Genomic DNA, 9769 nt, shown 5'->3' on the forward strand with positions numbered 1-9769 from the left:
AACAAGTGGCGGTGGGGGGTGTTGTAATTCCCGTGACAAGCTCCTCTCCTGGAATAGATAGGTCTCCAGCCTCACTCCACGCAACGGTGGCCTGTCCACGACGTATTCTCTGAAATGAGGGCACACCGGGTAAGAATACGCTCCCATGAGGGCAGAACTAGCAAGACTCCTCACTGCAACCCTACTCATCAAAATATCTAACCTCATCACGACCAAGGACCTCTTCATAACCCTGTGCCTGACTGAGAATAATGTAGACTTACTCCTATCGAGCGAGAGCACAAGAAAACTCATGTCTGCAAAATTTGAAGTTGCAGTCCCTCCACAATTCCGAGCAAGGAAGTCAATTGAAGTCAAACGACTAGATAAAGTGACCAAGGAAGAAGCAAGTGAACAGCAATTGGTGTCTGACATAGAACATAGAGACCAATGGGCCAAGGTGGAGGAGGTGGTCAACCTACCCAGACTGCCATCCATGCTGAAAATAAGATTCACAGAAATAGCCATGGCCCAAAGAGAAATTCAGGAGGGACTTTGTCTCTCCTACAACCATGTCAGCAGCAGCCAGGTGGAGCAGGAGGAATTCTTCCCCCTTACTCCATGCTGGAATTGCTACCAATACTCACACACGGCTACAGACTGCCCTAACAAGGACACCAAGCACTGCTCAGAATGCGGGAACAAGGGGCACACCTTTAGGGAGTGTAAAAACAAAGATACCCCCAAATGCCGAAATTGTGAAGGCAATCACAGAACACTGGCTACTCGCTGCCCCATACGAAAAGCTATAGTTAACCAAAAGAAAGAGAAGTAGAGGGAGACGATACGGGAACAGCAAAACAGGACATATTCAGCTGTGACAGAATTAACTAGAGAAACGACAAAGGTCCTCGAAAAAGTCGCCACACCACCCCCTGCAAAGCAACCTATTTTATTTCAACTTGGAAATAATCTTTCCTTAAAAATAATGACCTCCATAATCCACGCCCACATCATGAATATAGCCAGACCTTTAACTTTTGCCAAGGCAGCAAGGGACATGTTCGCCACCAACAACCTGCCGGACATGGAATTCCCAAACGACGTGCCTTCTACCGAAATTTTCAACATAATATACAAACCAGAGAACACGGCAAATCAAGAACCATCGACTCAAGAACAGACTATCGCAGACATACAACCTGAGCCAGCAAGCGAGGAGGAAACGATGGATGATAAAAACGAAGATGAAACCACCACAATAACAGAACAAGCCGCTAGATTCAGCACCCCCAAAAAGAATCAAGCACCTCCACCTTCACCCAGAAAGACCACGAAGACCTCGGGTATGAAACTGGTCTACGATTTTTCTCCACTACAGCTCCCCCCATAATCTCAACAGAAAGACTGTTGGCAGAAATAAAGCAAGGCAAGATAAATTACACATACTCAGACAAAAACCTAGATGACACACATATTGAAACACTAATTAAGAAAGGAAGAATCATCACAAGACACAACAGAATAGAGAGAGTTGATCAGTCAACATATAAAAAGATCCGTCTGGGCCTGTTGACGGACAGGAGGTGGTCAGGAGAACACCGGTCAGCAAAAATGACATAAACCAGCTCTAGGCACCAGCCTTCATAATAAACAAACTAAAAATAAACCAACACAATGTTTTAGCATGGATCCTACAGAGAGCAAGCGAACTATTTAACACCTACCGTAACATAGAGCCAGATATTATCCGCATAAATTCGCATGGTAAGAAAAACTCAGAAAAAAAAATAAATATTTAACTACACAGTCTAACAAAAAATCAAAAACAATTAAGACCCACAACATGATGGAATTGCCATAGCCATCAAGCCATGGGAGAAGGTTAGCATGGATGTTTTAGGTGGTCTAGTACAGACTCATCATAATAATAAATATATTTTAGTAATGATACACACGTTTACACGTTACTGTGAACTAGCACCTATCCCTGATAAAAGCGCCGAGACAATTGCTCGAGACTTTAAGAGTCGTATTCTCGACAGGCATGACACTCCTAACGTTCTACTTACAAATAACGGAGGCGAATTGAACACCGCGCTATTAACTAAATTATGTGAACTGTATCACATTAATAAATGTAATATCAAAGCCCATCATCCTGCAGCCAACGGGATGCCTGAACGGCTTAACAGAAAGATTCTTAATCATGATTCCATCGGCGACACACCTCACTCACGCTCTACAATTATGACAAACGACTTCCATTCGAGCTTGAAGTAGGGAGACAGCAAATTTTCGGTGACGATTTCCTCTGCGAACGGTATCAACAGTCCAAACTAATTCACCAGCGAACTCAATAAATGTACACGAGCCATTGGCGATGTCGTGGGTCGTCCAGCGTTGGTTAAAAATTATGTAAGATCCAAAACGGACCCCATGTTCGTTCGTCCATATAGAGTTATGCAACACGAGTCAGGTCACAGTTACCAGTTGAAACACATACATACAGGGGAAACATAACAGAACACGGGGACAACGTCAAGCTATTGAAGCCCCAAGGAGCAGTCCAGTCACATAGTGCCGTTGAACCTTGTGTCACCCCTACTGATCTTTCTTCTCCTTCATGTCAATTGTGCACTAGATCCACGTGTGATGGACATTGCTGTTCTAATGAGTAACTTTTTCTTGCAGAACCATATTGTCTACTTTCTCTAATGACTTAGTTCATCTCACAAAAGGGTTAATGAGTCTACTGGGGATGACACTCCTATACACTCTCAATGGACTTGACAACTGGAGCGTACCAAATTATCTTTGGACCTCGTTATTCACCAGTTTCCACAGTCCTACATGGATACAACCACCACACATTCTCCTAAAACTCCCCTTGCACATAGTGACGGGAATAGAAGGAAGAGAGGTCTTCTAAATTTCTTGGTTTACATTCAGAAATCATTCTACGGCGTAGCCACAGAAGATGGCTTTCCCCAGTTGCAGAAATAGATTAATGTACTTAAGCAACAGGCCTACCAGAATTCCGCATTTCTGTCCAGTCAATCTCATCTATTAGCTAATCATGGTAAGAAGCTAGATGAAATTAAGAACACTGTAAACCAGTTGGTGAATAAAGTTAACCTGAACTCACTTACTCTCAATACCTTGCAAGAGCAATTCATCATAACCACTATAAGAACATAAGAACATAAGAATGGAGGAAACTGCAGCGGGCCTATTGGCCCATACTGGGCAGTCCCGTTTACACCCAACCCCTATTGCTCATATGAGCATCCAACCTATGTTTGAAGCAATTCAGCGTATTCGAGTTAATGATGATATTTGGTAACTTGTTCCATTCATCCACTACTCTGTTTCCAAACCAGTGTTTACCTATTTCACGCCTAAATCTAAATTTGTCTAATTTAAAACCATTGTTACGAGTTCGCTCCTGGTTGGATAATTTGAGTACCTTTGTAATGTCCCCTTTGTTTAGCCCTGCCTTCCACTTATACACCTCTATCAGGTCGCCCCTCGCTCTACGTCTCTCAAGGGAGTGCAAGTTAAGATGCTTTAACCTGTCTCTATACTCAAGGTTCCTAATGCCCGGGATTAGTCTTGTCATTCTCCTCTGAATTCTTTCCAAGGATTCTATATCCATTCTGTAATACAGTGAACAGAACTGAACTGCGTAATCCAGGTGTGGTCTCACAAGAGCAAGATACAGTTTTAGGATGACCTCGCTAGTCTTGTAACTAACACTCCTTTGTATGAACCCAAGTACTTTATTAGCCTTGTTACGAGCAAAAACACATTGTTTACTTGGCTTAAGGTTCCTACTTATCATTACTCCTAAATCTCTCTCGCAGTCGGATTTCTCTATGGCATCGTTGTTCATCTGGTATCTGGTTTCCCTGTTTACATCTCCTTTCTGAGTACTTTACATTTGTCGACGTTGAATTTCATCTGCCATTTTTCAGACCATTCGAAAAATTTGTTTAGATCTTCCTGTAGTTTTGCCGAGTCCTCGTCAGATTTGATAACACATCCTATTTTAGTGTCATCAGCAAATTTACTTATGTTGCTGTCAATGCCGATATCTATGTCGTTTATGTATATAATAAATAATAATGGTCCAACTACTGAGCCTTGGGGAACTCCACTTGTGACGTTGCTCCAATGGGACTTAGTGTCGTTAATGCTCACTCGCTGTTTCCTGTCCTGTAACCACGCCCTAATCCATTTAAGGATGTCACCTTAGTCTTCGTGGGGGACTCTGTCGAAGGCTTCTTACTAAAGCTCGAGATATACCACATCACAATTGTGCCCTCGTCCACCCATTCGAAAACTGATGAAAAGAATGTTAGTACATTAGTTAGGCAAGAACGTCCGCTTAGAAGCTTTCATGCTGGGAATCATTGATCAATCGGTGCTTCAGGTGATTTCGGAATAGAGTTTGAAATGATTGCTTCCAGTAATTTGCCTACTATTGATAAAAAAAAGTTAGACTGATTAAGTAGTAGTTAGAGGATAGATCTATCCCCTTCTTGAAAATCGGTATTATATCTGCCATCCTCCAGGATTCTGGTACTACACCTGTTTTTAAGGACATGTTAAACAACTTTGCTAAGGGCATACTAAGCTCTTCCTTACATTCCTTTAATAATCTGGCAAATATCTCATCGGGACCAGGTGACTTATTAGGCTTCAGTTTGTATTATTTGCTTATTAACATCGTTACTAGTCACTACTATCTCGCTTAATTTGTTTTCTTCACTATCTCTGAATAGAGTCGGTGCCTCGGGTATCATGTTTAAATTTTCGGTGGTGAAAACTGTTGAAAAATATTTATTCAGATTATTGCTCATTTCTCCATCGCTATCAGTTAGCTCGCCGGTATCTGAACGTATTGGTGAAATCTTATCTCGTGTTTTAGTTTGATACATTTGGTAGAATCCCTTGGGGTTAGTCTTCGCCTCCCTAGCTATCTCCAGTTCATTATTTCTCTTTGCTTTTCTTATCTCGGTCTTAACCCTACCGGCCAATACCTTATAATACTCCCGGAGTGTGAATTTCCTGCCAATGACGCATCCTTTCTGTCGGCAGCCTCTTGGCCAATGATGTTCTTTAAATAATTACTTATCCATTTAGGGTCATTGTTGTCTGATCTGGAGTTTTTTGTATGGTATGTTCTGCCTTTGTGCATTATAACTCACTATTTAAATTGTCGTGGAATCCCGGCAATTTTTGCATTTCGTGGTTGGCCATGTCAGCTCGTCAGGTTCACGTGTCAAGCGCGACACACTCCCTCTCAGCTGCCTCTTTAAACTGTCAAAAGTTTGCTCCTTCTGAAATCTGGTACTTTAGTGGGATTTCTTTCTCACGTCTGCCCTGAAAATCTAACTGGAATCGAATTTCTTTGTGATAGCTGTTTGCAAGTTCGTTCCCTACCTCGACATTGCTAATGAGGTTTTCTCTGTTCGACAGAACTAAATCGAGTATATTATTACCCCGTGTGGGTTCGGTTATATGTTGACTTAGGAAACAGTCCTGGATCGTCTCGAGAAAATCCTCTGATTCTGAGTTACCCGTAAGGTCAGTCCAATCTATTTGGCCAAGGTTAAAGTCGCCTACTGTACAGACTTTGTTGTATATGGAAGCCCTGCACATTTCATCCCAGATAAGTCGCCCATTGACTCTATCAAGATTGGGAGGTCTATATATTACTCCTGTGATTAATTTTTCCCAACCGTCGCTTAATTCTATCCAAATTCTTTCTGTATTCCGCTCAGTTTTTATTTCCTTATTTATTTCACACTTCAGTTTATCTCTAACACAGATTGCTACTCCGCCTCCTTTCCTGGTCTGCCTATCGGCATGGAACAATTTTTAACCCGCAATTTGGTATTCGACCGGCAACTCACGTGAGTCTAGGTTGATCCATGTTTCAGTGAATGCTATTATATCGATTTTTTCGGTACATACCAAGGCCCTAATTTCATCCATTTTGTTTCTCATACTTCTACTGTTCGCGTAGTAGACATTTAAGTTAGTCGAGGTAATGTTCCTGTGTTTTTAACCTTGATTTTAGTATTATGTTCATGATAAAGTGTGAGTTTGATGTAATTGTGTCACCTAGTGCTCTTACCTAACCTAACCTAACCTAACCTAACCTAAACTAAACACGTCAGGTGAATTCAACTAAGCTGGTGGGTTAATCTTTAGATGATCCCTTATTTTTAGTATTTAGCTTGACGTTTGTTAGCTGAACTATGATACAACATCCTGATTCACATGAAGATTAGGTTAGTTTATGTTAGGTTAGATTACTTTAGGTTAGATTAGGTAATGTTAGGTCAGGTTAGGTTAGATTACATTAGTTTGCGTCAGGTAAGGTTAGGTTAAAGTTAGTTTAGGTCAAGTTAGGTTAAGTTAGATTAGGTAAGATGTCTTTAGATCCAACATTCGTACTAATTAAAAGTCACTTATGAGAATAGAATATGGAAGGTGAACGGTCAGAGTAAGACGTCAAAGATTAAATAATAAAGAGATCCTCAGAAAAGATCTTCAAATGTAATTCTAAACCTAATCCTATTATTTAAGTCAAAATACAATCAATCAGGACTATCAGTAATTTTTCTCATCCCGTTTTCTATATGTGAGGAGAGAGGGGGCGGGGGGGGGGGTGAGGGGGAGTCATTGAACGGTAATCCCCCAAAACAAAAGCCAATTAAGCGGGGATAATTCCCTTATACACCTAACCCGCCGAATCACGTTTGGGTGTCACTCCCTAAATTGCTAGGTTGTCCACGGTGACAGAGAGAGAGAGAGAGACAGAAACCCGGGGACACTCAAAAGAATAGATAAACAAAGGTGGGTTAAAGAGAGAATCAGAGATAGAGAGAGGTTAGCTAGGAATAGTGAAAAACGATAACGAGCAATGAATTAGAAAGAGAGAGAGAGAGAGAGAGAGAGAGAGAGAGAGAGAGAGAGTGAATGTGTGTGTGTGTGTGTGTGTAACCGGGAGACAGAGAAAAAGTATGTGAAAAAGGATTAGAAAAAAAAGAGACGGAAGGGAGAGGAAGATAATAGAAAACAACGATAATAAACAGAAAAGGAAGTAAATTAAAAGAAAACAAACGAAAAAAGTTATAAAAGTTAATAAAAAGACAGAATAGAAAAATACACTTAAAGAATATGAGGCAACAAAATTAAGACGAGAAGAAAATCGGAATAATTAACATAACGAAAATAACGATAATAACAAATAAGCAGAAAGATAAATAGAAATAGAGAGAAGAAATGGAAAGAGTGTAAATAGTCCTTAATAGACACATATCCCTCGTTCATTCAAATATCTCCTGTCCTGGGAGTTAAGCAGTGCCTGCTATTATATTAAACAGTGCCTGCTATTATATTAAACAGTGCCTGCTATTATATTAAACAGTGCCTGCTATTATATTAAACAGTGCCTGCTATTATATTAAGCAGTGCCTGCGATTATATTAAACAGTGCCTGCTATTATATTGAAAGCAATTGCCTGCTATTATATTAAACAGTGCCTGCTATTATATTAAACAGTGCCTGCTATTATATTAAACAGTGCCTGATATTATATTAAATAGTGCCTGCTATTATATTAAACAGTGCCTGCTAATATATTAAACAGGGCCTGCTATTATATAAAACAGTGCCTGCTATTATATTAAACAGTGCCTGCTATTATATTAAAAAGTGCCTGCTATTATATTAAACAGTCCCTGCTAATATATTAAACAGGGCCTGCTATTATATTAAACAGTGCCTGCTATTTTATTAAATAGTGCCTGCTATTATATAAAACAGTGCCTGCTATTATATCAAACAGTGCCTGCTATTATATTAAACAGTGCCTGCTATTATATTAAACAGTGCCTGCTATTATATTAAACAGTGCCTGCTATTATATTAAACAGTGCCTGCTATTATATTAAACAGTGCCTGCTATTATATTAAGCAATTGCCTGCTATTATATTAAATAGTGCCTGCTATTATATTAAGCAGTGCCTGCTATTATATTAAACAGTGCCTGCTATTATAGTAAATAGTACTGCTATTATATTAAGCAGTGCCTGCTAGCCTATTAAACAGTGCCTGCTATTATATTAAACAGTGCCTGATATTATATTAAACAGGGCCTGCTATTATATTAAACAGTGCCTGCTATTTTATTAAATAGTGCCTGCTATTATATAAAACAGTGCCTGCTATTATATTAAACAGTGCCTGATATTATATTAAATAGTGCCTGCTATTATATTAAACAGTGCCTGCTAATATATTAAACAGGGCCTGCTATTATATAAAACAGTGCCTGCTATTATATTAAACAGTGCCTGCTATTATATTAAAAAGTGCCTGCTATTATATTAAGCGGTACCTGCTATTATATTAAACAGTGCCTGCTATTATATTAAATAGTGCCTGCTATTATATTAAGTAGTGCCTGCTATTATATTAAACGGTGCCTGCTATTATATTAAGCAGATTGCCTGCTATTATATTGACAGTGCCTGCTATTATATTAAACAATTGCCTGCTATTATGATAGAAAACGGGTGCTTGCCTTAACAATTATATTAAAGCAGTACTTACTGCTATTATATTAACGAGTGCCTGCTATTATATTAAGCAGTTGCCTGCTATTATATTAGAATTGTGCCTGCTATTATATAAAACGAGGTGCCTGCTATTATATTAAGCAGTGCCTACTATTATATCAAAAAGTTCTGGTATTACATTAAAATCAGTACTAAAAATTAAAACCAAATAAAAAGAAATCAATAAACCACCTCACCTTCATAACCCCCGGGGTCAGGTGGAGGGGGTGTAGCATGCTTGGCCTATAACCTCCCCAGCCACCACTTACCTCGCTCATAAGACGGCCAAACGGGATCATGGCGGCCATCTAGGGGTTCTCAGGGACCATGGAGGAGAATATCCTGAACGGTTGAAGTTAACAAGAGAAGAAGAGGTGATGAGGTCCTATAGGAGTCATTATATGTGCATTAATTTTCGGTGTCATCTGGTGTCATACGGAGTCGTAAAAGCGTGTTTTGGGTCGTGACGGCCACCCGAAGGTCGACAAGTCACATAGGGTCATCAAATCGAAATCTGGTCATTAAATGTTACATGGGGTCGTGAAATCAGGATATGAGTCGTCTTGGGTCACATAGAGGTCATGAAATCGTTTTCTGGATCACAAATGAGAATTATTGTAAGTCAGATGAGGTTACGAAGCCTTAGGTAGGGTCACACGAGATGGTCAAGAACATCAGTGTATAGGCAGTTAGTGTGGAGCTGCAGATAATATGGTACGGTATTATGTAACGTGGCCGCTATGAGAATATTTGAGAATTATCCAAAATATGAAAAGAGAAAAATAATTATCACAAATTCTCATTATGATTTATTAGCATTGAAGGAAATAAAAAAAAATAGCTTATTGTAATCTTTTATTTTTAGGCGGAATTTGCAATGAAAAAAAGACTGTGAAGTGTGTCAGTGATATAATTGCTACTTGTATAAGGTGTTTGAATGCCAGATCCTATTATCGGTGTTGGTACGAAGCAGTTAAACCACACTAGGTACTTACGTCAAACTATTAAACCACATTCGGTACTTACAGTACGTCAAACTATTAAACTACACTCGGTACTTACGTCAATATATTAAACCACACTAGGTACTTACGTCAAACTATTAAACCACACTGGGTACTTACGTCAAACTATTAAACCACACTCGGCACT

The sequence above is a fragment of the Homarus americanus genome, unplaced genomic scaffold (assembly GCF_018991925.1).
Source record: "Homarus americanus isolate GMGI-L3 unplaced genomic scaffold, GMGI_Hamer_2.0 scaffold20930, whole genome shotgun sequence".
Classification (NCBI taxonomy): domain Eukaryota; kingdom Metazoa; phylum Arthropoda; class Malacostraca; order Decapoda; family Nephropidae; genus Homarus; species Homarus americanus.